Source organism: Schistocerca serialis, chromosome 8 (assembly GCF_023864345.2).
Source record: "Schistocerca serialis cubense isolate TAMUIC-IGC-003099 chromosome 8, iqSchSeri2.2, whole genome shotgun sequence".
NCBI lineage: Eukaryota > Metazoa > Arthropoda > Insecta > Orthoptera > Acrididae > Schistocerca > Schistocerca serialis.
This window is the reverse complement of record NC_064645.1, coordinates 154088559-154105868: the sequence shown is the minus strand read 5'-3', so window position 1 is coordinate 154105868 and position 17310 is coordinate 154088559.

Here is a 17310-nt window from a genome sequence, read left to right as displayed (position 1 = left end):
AGATCAAATAAATAAGCTGACATCTCGTGAATATAAACCATTAACACTCGCACTAGGAATTGCACGCAAGTAATTTCCCAAACCCGGGCTACGAGACGCAGTTCTAAGGAAAGGAGATTTTTATGACAGCAACACTTGTCCCATGTTCGGCTGAAACCTCCAGCAGAGATAATGCGACGCCGTAGCCCATGGAGGTAAGAATAAGGGGAGATGGCGCTACGTATCCCAGCCGTACTACGTTTTGAAGCCATGAGGGCGTGGCTCGCTGCCATGACACTCTGACCAAAACATTGCCAGTGTGCTACAGCGCTGCGTGTATTACAGTCGCTAATTGCACCATATACGCATCTAACGTCATCAGATTGGTTGTTTCAAAGTTTTTGTTTAAAATAAAATCTCGTAAAGGCGAAATTCCACGTTTCTTCTGATTAAAAATAGTTTTTAATGTAATATTACGAATAGCTAGTCTTCAATGTAAACGATACAATTTTGTTAATTCAGTAATAAACGTGTATCACAAACTAAATAATACACTCCTGGAAATGGAAAAAAGAACACATTGACACCGGTGTGTCAGACCCACCATACTTGCTCCGGACACTGCGAGAGGGCTGTACAAGCAATGATCACACGCACGGCACAGCGGACACACCAGGAACCGCGGTGTTGGCCGTCGAATGGCGCTAGCTGTGCAGCATTTGTGCACCGCCGCCGTCAGTGTCAGCCAGTTTGCCGTGGCATACGGAGCTCCATCGCAGTCTTTAACACTGGTAGCATGCCGCGACAGCGTGGACGTGAACCGTATGTGCAGTTGACGGACTTTGAGCGAGGGCGTATAGTGGGCATGCGGGAGGCCGGGTGGACGTACCGCCGAATTGCTCAACACGTGGGGCGTGAGGTCTCCACAGTACATCGATGTTGTCGCCAGTGGTCGGCGGAAGGTGCAAGTGCCCGTCGACCTGGGACCGGACCGCAGCGACGCACGGATGCACGCCAAGACCGTAGGATCCTACGCAGTGCCGTAGGGGACCGCACCGCCACTTCCCAGCAAATTAGGGACACTGTTGCTCCTGGGGTATCGGCGAGGACCATTCGCAACCGTCTCCATGAAGCTGGGCTACGATCCCGCAGACCGTTAGGCCGTCTTCCGCTCACGCCCCAACATCGTGCAGCCCGCCTCCAGTGGTGTCGCGACAGGCGTGAATGGAGGGACGATTGGAGACGTGTCGTCTTCAGCGATGAGAGTCGCTTCTGCCTTGGTGCCAATGATGGTCGTATGCGTGTTTGGCGCCGTGCAGGTGAGCGCCACAATCAGGACTGCATACGACCGAGGCACACAGGGCCAACACCCGGCATCATGGTGTGGGGAGCGATCTCCTACACTGGCCGTACACCACTGGTGATCGTCGAGGGGACACTGAATAGTGCACGGTACATCCAAACCGTCATCGAACCCATCGTTCTACCATTCCTAGACCGGCAAGGGAACTTGCTGTTCCAACAGGACAATGCACGTCCGCATGTATCCCGTGCCACCCAACGTGCTCTAGATGGTGTAAGTCAACTACCCTGGCCAGCAAGATCTCCGGATCTGTCCCCCATTGAGCATGTTTGGGACTGGATGAAGCGTCGTCTCACGCGGTCTGCACGTCCAGCACGAACGCTGGTCCAACTGAGGCGCCAGGTGTAAATGGCATGGCAAGCCGTTCCACAGGACTACATCCAGCATCTCTACGATCGTCTCCATGGGAGAATAGCAGCCTGCATTGCTGCGAAAGGTGGATATACACTGTACTAGTGCCGACATTGTGCATGCTCTGTTGCCTGTGTCTATGTGCCTGTGGTTCTGTCAGTGTGATCATGTGATGTATCTGACCCCAGGAATGTGTCAATAAAGTTTCCCCTTCCTGGGACAATGAATTCACGGTGTTCTTATTTCAATTTCCAGGAGTGTAGAAACTGAAAACTAAGTTAGCTATACCCTCCCTCCAAAGACTCATAAATACATCTTGTTTGTAATACGTACTGGGACATTTCAGTTACGTTACACTACTGGGAAACACTGTTCATTAGCACCAATATTTACTGAAATACGGTACATAGAATGGCAAATCTACACAGTGTCCTGTTTAGGCCTATACTTTACGCCAGTTAATGTAGTGTTAGCTTTTAATTTGGTACATGATGAAGACAAAGTGAGTTACTCAACACTTGGATTATCGACGATACGTACGTATTATACTGAAACGTGAACTTGAAAACTAAGAATTTAGTTCTTTGAACTAACATACCTTTTGCAGATGGTTTGGGTGTGTCGGGAAAACTGATGGTGCAGCATTTTCACGCAGCCTTACTGTTGAAAGGGAAGTTCGGTCTATGTCCTCTTCTCGGAAATGCTGAGAACATATAGTGCTCCATTTAGACGCACGCCAATTCTTCCTCCTCACGGCATTCTCCCACAGAGCTTTCCGACTTTCATTTTTAGGAAATCTAAAATCATACAGGAGAAAAACACGCTATAGTACAAGTACCGATGTAGCACACGTTCGTTCACAATGAAGTTGTAAAATCTCACTTAACGAGACAACTTACACACGAAATGTTATTCCCTTCGATTTCGCATCACAATCAGAACGATTCGTACATCCGAACACCACACAAGTCACCATAATAGCGCAAAATCCTTCCAAAAGCGAGCGACAAGCCTATGCACACAAGCTTACAGCAGCAATGTTTTGGTCGGATTGAGATGGCTACCCTCGGTTTCACATAGCTTCACAGCTGTGACGTCACGGCGTCTCCCTCCATTCTTACCTCCATGCCGTAGCCACTGCGTAGGCTGTAGGCCGCCGTCAAGAAGCCGCTCTTGTCCCTGGAAGACACCCAACAAATCTAGCTTTTTACGATGACCCTTTGCAAAGCCTTTCTGCAGAAACACGGCTGAAGATGGCAGATAAACGTCTGGAGAAACTCGACTCAAAACATTGTTGACTCACTGTGACCACCTGCGTTAAAACCCGCGTGGAAAAGGCTGTTTGTTTCAGTATTACGTAGCAGAAGTTAAACTCTGTCCTACGAAAGAAACGACGCCGTTGATGCGCTACAAAAACTCTAGTTAGTGGAGTTCTAACAAGTACGAACGCTCTGATTGGACAGACGGAGTATGAATAAGCCCAACGCAGACAGAAAAATTCTCTCTTCTCTTGCAGCAAATGGTCGAGTCTTTGAGCAAGGCGACTCGCGCCGCGCTGAGACGATTGCGATAGTAATTTTGTGAATACTTGTTCACAGGCCCTTCTTAACTCTTATGGAGTTAAACTGCAAAGTGTCCTAGCACAGAGAATTGCATCGATCACTGACAGTTAATGCAAAAAAATTGGAAATTTGTGGTAAGGTCTTATGGGACCAAACTGCTGATGTCATCAGTCCCTAAGCCTACAACCGGCCGGTGTGGCCGAGCGGTTCTAGGCGCTTGTCTGGAACCGCGCGACCGCGACGGTCGCAGGTTCGAATCTGCCTCGGGTATGAATGTGTGTGATGTCCTTAGGTTAGTTAGGTTTAAGTAGTTCTAAGTTCTAGGGCACTGATGACCTCAGATGTTGGGTCCCATATTGCTCAGAGCCATTTGAACCTAAGCCTACACACTACTTAATCTAACTTAAACTAGCTTACGCTATGGACATCACACACACCCATGCCCGAGAGAGGACTCGAACCTCCGATAGGGGGAGGGGGGGGGGGGGCAAGCCGACAGTTAATGCTTGCGAGTGATTTGAGGGGAATGACATACGTGCTATTCCAGCCAAATAGCGTATACCATGCCAATTAACTTAGCCAGGGAACAACTAGGAGTCTCGGTAGGAACAGTATCAGACTGGTGTTTAACAGTCGAGATAGATTCAGAACAGATTCTCAGGTCCACAGCACGCCGATGGCAGCTACTGCAGCCACCAACCAAAGGTAAACACGCACACCATGCCAGAAAGTGATGTTCAATTTCCACTCTGAACTGGGGTCGTGTCGTCTCTCCTATTTTTCTCGTACATTCAGCCATGCCCTGTAGTTAAACGTATTCACGACTGTCTGGTTTAACTGAAGCAGAAACGCGAAATTTCCGATTTAACGAAAAGAATTGATCAGCCACTGCTGAGTGCTTTATACTGTCAAGTTATTGAACTGTTTTAATTGTGCAATTATATTTGCAGTGGTATTTACGTACCTTATACAGACCCCACACATTTTTGAGTATTTTCATTGTACATTTTAGCTTAATTGAAATCTCTGGCCCCAACTGTATTTAATTTGTTTGTATTTTATCGACCACAGGAATGGTCATCAATCATCTTACTATTAAAGAACCTTAGAGTAGTTAGTAATTTCGCTTAACAGTTGTGAACACCCAATATCAATATTTTACCATCGTGTACATATTATTATAATGATGACTGCTATGTCATGAAGTCATACATAAAGTAAAAATAAACCTTAATAAAGAAAATCAGAGATTTTCATTTTTGCTAACGTATAGTTTCGCCTGAAGCTGTACACTAATTTCTGTTAGCGTTAACGTTTCCTTTATGGGAAGTGTAGTGGGACCATTGAGATCATTGTCTGATTACATCGCTGTCCATACTGCTGCACTCTTCTGAACTCTGCACGGTGAGCCTGTGTCTTTCTACCTTGTAGGCTTGAGGTTCAACACAAATTACTAAAACACTCACAGGGCGTCCTTGCACAACTGTGGTAGGAAGATAGATCAGAACCAGTCTCACGCCTTGTAGAGTTGGATGGATCATAGGGTGGACTGTCATATGAGTAGAAGTTTTTCTCGGTGACGAGGGATAGGAAGAGCAAAGATCGATATTTACCGTTTTGCTGGTAATGTGGGAAATTTGGGATTGAAGTCACAGTCAGTGGTTGGAAGAAGAAGATCTCATTCTAGATGTTTGTGTATTCATGACAATGTTCTCCAACAATTAAATTTTAATAGGCAGTTGAAAAGTAAACTTAGAAGCCAAAACACTGTAAGTGGGCTGCTTATGTGTTGGCAGCGCTGTGTAGCGCTTTGCAGTGGATCTCTGACTGCGCTTTCTTTGTATGAGACTCTGTGGCTGGTTGGACTCGTTGTTGGAAGTTAATCGACAGTACTGTTGGGCAATTGGAAGATAGTCGCCAGCAGTGATGGAAGTTCTGTTGGGCAGTTGGAGGTGAACAGCCTGTAGTGATGGATGTTAAATGTGATAAGTTAGCATTGATGTACGGTAGAGGTCTGAAGTGTTACTGTAGGCTACCGATCTGAAAGTATCTGACTTGGAGATTGAAAATTATTCGTGATTATATGTCTTTGTACTGAATGTTAATGACGATTTATATTCGTGTTTGAATTGGATGTCACATTATTAAGGTAAAAAAATACATTATTTGGTTTGCAACAAAATCTTTCCTTCGCTAACCACATGCCTATTAGTAGTTAGTGGCTTTAGTAGTTAGGATCTTTTATTTAGCTGGCAGTATTGACGCTCGCTGAATTTTAGTAGTTCGCTTAATGGAGATTTTTGTGACGTAAATGCTTAATGAAATGTATAGGTTATTGTCAGGAATGCTTCCTATTCAGGGCAATTCTTTTGCATTAATTATTTGAAGTCAGGTTGTAATTTTTTTGAGCAGTTAGATTGCGTTGCGCTAGAATATTGTGGGGCAGTGTGGACATGATAAGAAAAAGTAAAGAGAAAGTAGGCTCAGTGCGTTCAGTTTTACTCAGCTGCTTCAGAAGTTTCATCTTCTCAGTCATTCAGCAATTTAAGTACAGTTTCACACATTTAGATAAAGAAGTTTCAACCTTATGACCACTGTCCACACAAGACTCAATGCCAGCTGATGATATTATGGGCATGGGATGTGGTAAGGAAAGTATATACTGAGGCGACAAAAGTCATGGTTTAGCGACATGCGCATATACAAACAGCGGTAGTGTCGTGTACATAGCATATACACTCCTGGAAATTGAAATAAGAACACCGTGAATTCATTGTCCCAGGAAGGGGAAACTTTATTGACACATTCCTGGGGTCAGATACATCACATGATCACACTGACAGAACCACAGGCACATAGACACAGGCAACAGAGCATGCACAATGTCGGCACTAGTACAGTGTATATCCACCTTTCGCAGCAATGCAGGCTGCTATTCTCTCATGGAGACGATCGTAGAGATGCTGGATGTAGTCCTGTGGAACGGCTTGCCATGCCATTTACACCTGGCGCCTCAGTTGGACCAGCGTTCGTGCTGGACGTGCAGACCGCGTGAGACGACGCTTCATCCAGTCCCAAACATGCTCAATGGGGGACAGATCCGGAGATCTTGCTGGCCAGGGTAGTTGACTTACACCTTCTAGAGCACGTTGGGTGGCACGGGATACATGCGGACGTGCATTGTCCTGTTGGAACAGCAAGTCCCCTTGCCGGTCTAGGAATGGTAGAACGATGGGTTCGATGACGGTTTGGATGTACCGTGCACTATTCAGTGTCCCCTCGACGATCACCAGTGGTGTACGGCCAGTGTAGGAGATCGCTCCCCACACCATGATGCCGGGTGTTGGCCCTGTGTGCCTCGGTCGTATGCAGTCCTGATTGTGGCGCTCACCTGCACGGCGCCAAACACGCATACGACCATCATTGGCACCAAGGCAGAAGCGACTCTCATCGCTGAAGACGACACGTCTCCATTCGTCCTTCCATTCACGCCTGTCGCGACACCACTGGAGGCGGGCTGCACGATGTTGGGGCGTGAGCGGAAGACGGCCTAACGGTGTGCGGGACCGTAGCCCAGCTTCATGGAGACGGTTGCGAATGGTCCTCGCCTATACCCCAGGAGCAACAGTGTCCCTAATTTGCTGGGAAGTGGCGGTGCGGTCCCCTACGGCACTGCGTAGGATCCTACGGTCTTGGCGTGCATCCGTGCGTCGCTGCGGTCCGGTCCCAGGTCGACGGGCACGTGCACCTTCCGCCGACCATTGGCGACAACATCGATGTACTGTGGAGACCTCACGCCCCACGTGTTGAGCAATTCGGCGGTACGTCCACCCGGCCTCCCGCATGCCCACTATACGCCCTCGCTCAAAGTCCGTCAACTGCACATACGGTTCACGTCCACGCTGTCGCAGCATGCTACCAGTGTTAAAGACTGCGATGGAGCTCCGTATGCCACGGCAAACTGGCTGACACTGACGGCGGCGGTGCACAAATGCTGCGCAGCTAGCGCCATTCGACGGCCAACACCGCGGTTCCTGGTGTGTCCGCTGTGCCGTGCGTGTGATCATTGCTTGTACAGCCCTCTCGCAGTGTCCGGAGCAAGTATGGTGGGTCTGACACACCGGTGTCAATGTGTTCTTTTTTCCATTTCCAGGAGTGTAAAATGGCGGAGCTTTCATTTGTACTCTGGTGATTCATGTGAAAAGGTTTCCGGTGCGATTATGGCTACACGAAAGGAATTAACAGACTTTGAATGCGAGATTATAGTTGGAACTAGACGCAAGCGACATTCCATTTCAGAAATCGTTAGGGAATTCGGTACTCTGGGAACCACAATGTGAAAAGTGTGCCGAGAATACCAGAATACGGTCATTACCTCTGACCATGGACAGCTTAACTATCGCGAGCAGCAGCAGTTGCGTAGAGGTGTCAGTGCTAACAGACAAGCAACACCGCGTGAAATAAGCGCAGAAATCATTATGGGACATACGACGAACATATCCGTTAGGACAGTGTGGCGAGATATGGCGTTAATGGACTTGACAGCAGACGATCAACGCCAGTGCCTTTGCTAACAGCACAACCCCTGCAGTGCCCCACCTGGACTCGTGACCATATTGGTTGGATCCAAGACCACTGGAAAACCGTGGCCTGGTTAGATGAGTTCAGATTTTAGTTGGTAAGAGTTGATGGTAGGGTTCGAGTTTGGCGCAGACCCTACGAAGCAATGGATCTAAGTTGTCAACAAGGCACTGTGCTAGCTTGTGCTGGTTCCATAACGGTGTCGGATGTGCTTACATGGATGGGACTGGATCCTCTGGTGTTCGGCTACTTGGAGACCATTTGCAGCCGTTCATGGACACCATGTTCCGAAACAGCGATGGAATTTTTATGGATGACAATTCTCCATGTCAAAGGGCCACAGTAGTTGGCGATTAGTTTGAAGAACATATAAAATAAATAAAATAAATAAAAAAAATATATATTGTTACTTAGATATTGATTATTCTATCTGTATGATGGTGATTGTGATTGCAATTGTATTTGCTTATCTGGAACGTGGACGTTTAATTATTCGGTATCAGACGCTTGACAATGGCTTTTTCGTAAAGGCAATGTTACTCGTAGTTGACCGTGAAATAAAACTGAATAATCGGACTTCGTAATTAAATCGTTTCCAAAGACTGCTGCGGTAGGTGCGGACTCATAATCTAAATCTCAATATTACAATAATTTGCCAGCCATGCCAATACGTCGTACAGAGGTGATTTTCTACTAAACATAAAAGAGTTACACAGTTAGTTAAATCAGATATATTCAATGAATAAGCCTACAGTTCATAATCCTACTTACTTTTATAAATATAATTCTTTACAGAATCGAGTGCCTAGTGTGGTTGCAACTCGCAGTATTCTTCTATAACATGAAATATGGCGGTGTGCCAGACAATAAAAAAAATACGTGCTTCTCGCACCACTTCAACCAGAGCTCTCCTTTTTTAATCAAACATAAGAGTAACGTAATTGTGCTTTTGTTTTATCAGCGACACAGCGCTGCAGTTGTGTGCCATAGGCTTTATTTATTTGTCACTGATTATTTATTTAATTAATATTTCGCGTTTCCGCGGAAACTCACGCTCGGCATGCAAATGTGCCTTTATATTGCCCCCTGAATTGCGAGGCGAAAGGACACACCTGCAGGCGAGCAATTCACCTAAAGGCACAAGAAAATCTAAGTTATCTACAACTATTTACATGACTTACATTACACATTATACACATTATATACAAAATTTGAATGACGCAGGTGCGCCGTAAAAGTTCTTATGTTGGCAGATAGAGTGCGCGCATGCGCAGAAGCGTCTGTGTAACTGCGGCACTGCCGTTATATCGTACAGTTAGAGCACGCGGCACAGTATTGCAGATCATATTGTTCGTGTGCGCGCGTTTTTCAGTCGTTGCACAAAGAAAATATTCAACCAAGATTACATATGAAGACTACATTCTATGACAGGTAACTTAGTTTTAAATTTACAATATTTGTTATAACACAATACAACTTAGATTGTTGAATGTTCTTAGTTACATAGTATTGTTTTGAAATACTTCAAAGAAAAATGTCCGTATTTTTCAGGTGCGTTGACCTATACACATCGTGTCGTTATTACAGTTCATATTCATCCGCTGCACAATAATTTTTTTTACAGGTTAGTATCGTCGTGGTAAAGTTTTTTGATCACAGTAACATCGTTGTATAACAACGTGATTAATACATAAGCGTGTCCATTTCTCATTTCCATTATAGTCATAGTGATGCAGTTCGTTGTGACTAAAAGCATTGCTTATTACAGATCAGACGTGACCCGTCGAGCAATCGGTCCACGGGCAGTTCGTTTTTTACATTCCGTGGAAGCTTGGCTGCAGAACCTCGGACGGCACATAGCTGGCGTCGATCCTTGGACAGTCCAGGTAAGAGTGTCCGTCACATTTCGAGAACATTTCATTCCCTGAAGTTCCAACCAAAATTCTTCCACCCGTCGTGTTGTTTTCTGGACAGGCACTTTGTGTCCATTTAATCCAGTTAACATCTTGAAGTTGGGTACTGTAGTAATGTCACTAGACGATGCACGAATTATGCACTTCACATTTTCAGTTTTTTGCTGAATATAGCTCACCTAAATGTTCGTAGTTATTAATCAAGGAAATCGTTCATCACGTTTACATAGATACGCTGCATAATGAATGGCATTAACAGTTTCTTTCACATGGGTTTCCGCGTAGTTGCAGAGTTAGTAATGTTCGTTAATGTCCGTGAACAGTGGTTCACTATGCAATGTCTTTTTGGCACTCGTTTTGTTCAAATTTTTACATAGTAACAGTTGCACTATACATCAGTTAAAAAAATAAGTAATTATACATACTGCATGGGGGCTTAATTAAATGTATATGATTGAAAATGATTTTTTTTTTTTTGTTGCTGTATGTCCGATTACGTAAGTCTCGTAATCGGTTGGCCCTGACTAGTATTATTACGCTATCTGACTGCAACAAACAATGTAAGAAAATTTTCGTAAACACAGTTAATTAATTAAGACCCCAGCAACTATAAAAATCTACAAAACCAATAAGCACTAGTGTAGCTGTTCTGTATGTGGGAGTGTGACTCAACGTCCACATCTAGCACGGTTCTTTTCCAACAAGACAAGAATTTTGATACCAATTATACTGACGTGACAAAGAAATTTAGAAAAACTATGATTACGCAAGAAAACCAGAATTCACTCTAATACAAGAACACAAGCCAGATGCTTTGTTGACTGAACCTGTAGTGACGCATTATTTCAGATACACAAATAAATAAACGAACATGGTAAATTTTACCTTCATATATATTGACGAATGCACTCATTACAATATCATCTGCTATCTCTCCCATCAAATAACTGCATAAGACATGGAACTATACTCTTTACTACAACATCTTGCTCCAACTTCACAACAACCACGAGCTCTCGACAAAACTGTCCTCTACGATCTCTTAACAAGCACTGACTGCTATGAACTCTCGACAACCACAGACTGCCACGAACTCTAAACACGCACTGTGGAGGCGGCTTAATAGTACTCTTTGGCGCACTCTCTGGCGCAGTGGCACAGTGTAGCCACCTTTCATATGCCCCTCCTCCACAGGCCAGAATTTGATGGTATTTTTGCCAGCATTGGTGGTGAAAATACCACCAAATTCGTCCACAAAAATACAGACAAAAATAAAGATAATATTAATACCTAAATATCACATAATTAGTTAAAAATTTTGGCTTTGCACTGACCTTTTACTAACCTAATGTATGAAATACAGTAAGCAATACAACTTCTTTTCATACATGTGACTTTACATAATAGTTTACACAATATACAAAAAAAATCAGTTTATACAAATGTTCACATAAAATGTTTTCAATGATTAGTTTATACAAAAAAAGACACCAACAGGTTACATGTTTTCCGTAGAAGCAGTCCATCAGTTGCACCCAATAAAGTTTAGCAGGTACACCCGGCAACAAGTCACATTACTTCAGTAGAAGCAGACCATCAGTGGCCCCAGTAAAGTTCAAGAGGTACACACAGCAACAAGTCACATTAATTCAGTAGAAGCAGTTCATCAGTGGCACCCAGTAAGGTTGAGAGCAGGTGCAGACACCAACAAGTGACATCATTTCAGTAGAAGCAGTCCATCAGAGGCACCCAGCAATGTTGAGTAGGTGCAGACAGCAACAAGTGACTTCACTTCAGTAAAAACAGTTCATCAGTTGCACCCAGCAATGTTGAGTAGGTGCAGACACCAACAAGTGACTTCATTTCAGTAGAAGCAGTCCATCAGAGGCACCCAGCAATGTTGAGTAGGTGCAGACAGCAACAAGTGACTTCATTTCAGTAAAAACAGTTCATCAGTTGCACCCAGCAATGTTGAGTAGGTGCAGACACCAACAAGTGATATCATTTCAGTAGGAGTAGTCCATCAGTTGCACCCAGCAATGTTGAGCAGGTGCAGACAGCAACAAGTGACTTCATTTCAGTATAAGCAGTTCCATCTGTGGCACCCAGTAAAGTTGCAGAGGTGCAGACACCAACAAGTGACATCTCTCAGCCGAAGCAGTTCCACAAAATTCACAAGCACTGATCACACAGTTCATCAGCAGAAATTAAACACGACCAAATGTCACACATCATGTTGAAAAGTGCAGGTAACAGTTCAGAATATTTATCTTCACTAATCAGACAGTTCAGGCATGAACAATAGTTTGAATGCACATACAGATGCTTTTACAGTAACATACAAATCACAACAAACACACAAATGATATCAGATAATTATCCTATTAACTATTACAATACACAAATACCAGTAAACCTATAATATTCATGGGTGTCAGTGCAAGCCACTACAAACAAATAAAATAATATTTAGGAGATAGGTGGGTAGGATTAGGAAAGGAAAACACACAAAACACACTCACGCATCTCTCATCCACATTAAATACTACTGTGTAATTGAATAGTGTTAATTGTGTAACTGAAATTCTGTCTAAATCTGATGTTCATCATGTGTATCAAGTAGTACTGGCAGCAATGTATAACAGTCAATAATAGTTAAGTCAACGTCATAGTCATCATGTCAAGACCAATGTTTGCCAAGCCAGATCAAAATGTACTGTTGTTGAACAACTGTCAGTGAGCCAAGATATGCAATTACTTCCTCTCTCCAAAAAAAAGTATATACTGCTTAGTTATTTAACAAAGTGTGTGTATAGACCATCTTCCTTCTATTTTAGTGTTCTAGTCTGCTCTCTTCATCCTCCTTGTTCCATAAGACCAACCAAAAAAAATATGCTCCTCACTTACTTTACCTCTTATACACCAAAACTTCGATAATCATCAGCATCACATAATCTCAATACGTCACTAATACTTCTTCAATACGTCGATACATATAACTCTTATCATCAACATCATTTACCTTACCTCTTGTCCACAAACAACTTCATATACTCTCAATACCTATAATAATACGTCGATAAATATAAACCTCAGCACCAATATCATTTCACTTCCATAACAACTCTTTCCTCTAGTCAGTCTCCTCGAACAAGTACAGATAAAATCCTAATGCAAACCTCAATTCAGCATCCCATACAATTCGAAGACACAGTGTCCACACACAACCTCTGTGTAATCCATCTGACCCAATCTTCTACTCATTATAAATTATAAGATACATTTTGGTTCCTTGTCCATCATTAAATAAAAGAAATGCATACCTGACCTCTAACAGACTTAGTTCGAATAACTCTCAGTAATTAAGTACGATAACGGAGTGTGAATAATCATAATGTTTCACAGTGTGTACACCACTTCAAGAATCATAGCAGACAGAAGCAAACATGTGGAGTATTTCTTGTGTCAAGTGTCACTTCCTATTTCAATTGCTCACGAAAAATGCAGTGTAATAACTGTTAATGGTCTAAACCTAGTATTGGTATGTCATGTCGTTAGCTTCCTTCCTATTAGCATAAATTTATACAGCTTCCATAAAACCTCAGCTCATGTGACTTCTATGACTTTCTTATACTAATGTCGTTCGTCGAATTATAGCAGTTAATTTTCTTATCTTAAAATATAAGGCACTGAGCGTAAGCAAAACAAGCAATAGCGAGTAAATACACCAGTAGAGAACAGAATGTCAACTAGTGGATGCAGCACAATTCCTACAACGAGGCTTTGCCAAGCGAACAATCTATAATTAATACCACAGTGTAACCTAAACTCTATGTTTATACACAGTACATCAGCATTGCTATACACCAAATTAAAGAGCAGTTATGGCAACAAAACAGAAATGTGTAAATATGTAATCCATACAAAAAGCAGCAAACATATATCTTACGTAATAAACAAGTCATTAGCATCATATCATCCTAAGCAAATAAATGTTCATATGTAATCTTAATAAGTAAACATGGAGGCGCAAGCAGATAAATCACAAAGTATAACTTACATACCTAAACACATCAGCACAATAAATCAGGTTACCATTACAATTTAAATAAATAAGCACAGCAGGCACATAATTAAAAAAAAAATATGACATCAGTGAAAAAGCATAGTAGCCAAGCGATGCATAATATATACAAGTCAACCCAGTTCATTAATCAATAATTGTCAAAATCAGTAAATGTATACAAGCACGTCGCTTCACAAGTAAATCCATAGAACATGAAATTAGCACAAAGTATGAATCACGTAATCGCGAGCAGCAAATTACGTCTAAAGTACGTACCTAAGTGGAAATATGTTACCTGTAAAATGAACTCAATTAATAATTACCCTTTTTAGTTTATTAGTTTCTTCTTCGAAATTACATTCTTCCTGAAAATTTCTCGATAGCAAGTCGTCTTAACGTCGGACACGCACAGAATTTACCTGAAGGTCTTAAATATTTTATACAACCGTATCCTGAAAAATACTGAATGTTAATAACAAAATTCATCAAGTCACTATAGCTTTATACTGAATTTAGTCGGAGAAATTAGACTGTGTATTTGTTTACGGCTGTCAGTGCATTCGCACTGAGCGCTCGATCAGCTGTAGGCGCGTGACGTAGGAAGCAATTGTTCGCGGTCAACGACTGCCTTGTGCGGCGCGCAGACTTCACTGTTGCTTTGAGTATGTGCCGCCGCCAAAACACAGCGCGGTATCCTTGTACTCTCCGCATGTTTACATGTAGCTGTTAGTTCTCCAAAGTATGTCATTCCACAAAAATTTTTACGTTAGATATATGGTGTATTCCTTTAGAGCGTCGAGATTTAAGAGTTTCTACTTCGACAGTGTTATCATGAATAATTTTACGAATTCTGTATGGACCGTTATAAAGCAGAAAAAATTTGCGACATAAGCCTTTTCCTTTATGAGACAAACGGTGGGACTTAATTAATACCTTCTGACCAACTGACAAATTTTTTAAACGACCAGGACGTTTCGCCGATTTCTTTCTTCTAGCAGCCGCGGATGCAATATTTCGTAGAGCCATGTTCACAACTTCAGAATGCCGTAGTTTCCGTGAAGGTGGAAAAGGAACTATTTCAGAAATGCGATTTGTCGGTGCTTTATTTTTTAATATCAATAGAGGCGGTAAAGAAGTTGAATCATTAGGGAGTTCATTCAGAATGTTTTGAAAAATATGAAGATACTGATCCCAAGTTCTGTGATTCTGATGACAATAAAGACGGCACAATTTATTGATTTCCTTCATCCATCTCTCTGAAGCGTTAGATTGAGGGTGAAAAAGTGAAATGAAAATTGGTTTAATTTTACGACGCTGTAGAGTACGAAGCCAAATTTTAGAACGAAACTGTGTTCCATTATCTGATATAACCTTGTCAACATGACCAACTTCTTTAAGAAAATGTTTGATGAAAGCGTTAGATACTGAACGAGCTGTTGCTTTGCGTAAAGGTGTAAAACACACATATTTTGATGTCAACTCCACTGCTACGAAAATGTACGCAAAACCATTAGTAGATCGAACCACTGGACCAAACAAATCAACTGCAGCCATCTGCTTTAATTTCGCTGGAATGATGGGAAACAACGGTGCTCTGTGAGAAATCGTTGGAGGCTTAGCCATTTGACATAATTTACATTTGGCAAGAACAGATCGAATACGTTTTTCCATATTACTGAAGTAACAATTTTCCCGTAATTTATGAAAGCATTTTCTGGGACCAAAGTGTGCATAACTGAGATGCGTATACCAAATCAATTTATTGACCCACTCATCAGGAATACAAACTAACCAAACGGAGTTGTCGACCGATTTTCGTTTAAAAAGAATGTCATTGCGAACTAAATAATGCTGTCTAATCGCTACGCTTTCCTTTCTCCTCCACTTCTCCTTAATGTCCTTCCAGATTGGATCCTTATTTTGCTCCTTAGCGATGTCCTGGAGCGAAGACGAAATAAAGTTCTCAAACGCAACACCTTGAATATACATCAAACAATAATTGTCTTCCTTGCAGTCCTCTTCAGCACTTTGTTTCAAACCCATAGGTGCACGTGATAAAGCATCGGCAACAATATTTGAAGAACCCTGTATGTAAACAATACTAAAGTCAAATTCCTGTAGGTACAGCGCCCATCGTGACAATCTGCCATGAGTTAATTTCGTTGACATAAGAAATTCCAGAGCTCGATGATCGGTGTAAACCTTAGTATGTCTGCCAAACAAAAATGTGCGAAATTTTGTGAAAGCCCAAACAACCGCCAAAGCTTCAAGTTCCGTAATCGAATAATTCTTTTCTGATTTAGAAAGAACACGACTTCCAAATGCAATAGTTTTCTGGACTACAACGCCGTTTTCTTCTATCTCTTGAAATAAATGTGCACCTAGGCCTTTGTATGATGAGTCCGTCGCCAAACAAAATTCTTTCGATAAATTCGGATGTGAAAGAAGTGGAGCAGCAACTAAAGCATCACGAAGCTGTTCAAATTCTGACTGAGCTTCCTCATCCCAGCACCAATTAGATTTCTTTCCAGATAGTTCACATAAACGAGGTGTGGCCAAATCGTCCAATTTAACAAAGCGTCGAAGAAAATTACAGACACCAAGGAAACTACGAACATCACGTTTTGTAGTAGGAACAGCATAATTACGAATAGCGTCTAGTTTCTCTGGATCAGGAAGAATACCTTCTGTAGAAATAATGTGGCCGAGAAATTTCACCTGAGAACGACCAAATTCAGATTTTTCCAAGTTCACTGTCATGCCAACTTTTGCAAAGATACGTAATAATGAATCCAAAATTTTGTTGTGCTCACTCCAAGAACGTTTAACAATAAGAATGTCGTCAACATAAGAAGTAATGTTGTCACGAAGATAAACAGGTAACATTTCGTTTAAACTACGAATGAATAATGCATTAGGTACATTAAGTCCAATCGGTAATTTCCAAAGTCACATTTGGGTAAAATTAGTCAAATCCGGTTATTGTTTTTACTCACTAGATAGATTGATAGTCGAAGAGTTGGTTTGACAGATGCAAAGAATAGTAAAAGAGTAGGCAGCGGTACAGAAAACTAAAAGAGAAATAGCACCACTACAGCTCGGGGCCCTATGCTCGCTACGGCACATATTCACTTAGAGTAGTGAATCCCCTGAGGACATTAATAGCCGCACATAATTTCTAGTTTCTGACCTTGTGGCACATCTGGCGGTAGTGCGTACATAAATTGATCTAACCATGCACATGGATGTATGTCATTCTTAGAGTTGCGGAAGATCTTAAATTTCCGGACAGTCAAAAAGTGTTTATAATCAAAGTTTTCGCCTCGTGGCGACGAAGACCTGCCGCGTCTGTCCCAGTCCGAATGTCGATTATTGTAAAGTTCGCGCGCCTGGCGCTCTCTTGTTGCATCCCGTAAATGAAACAAATTATTTTCTTCAAACCCCTCTGCTACCTGTAATTCTAAACTTCTTCTGCTATCTTTTCCTACAATTTCG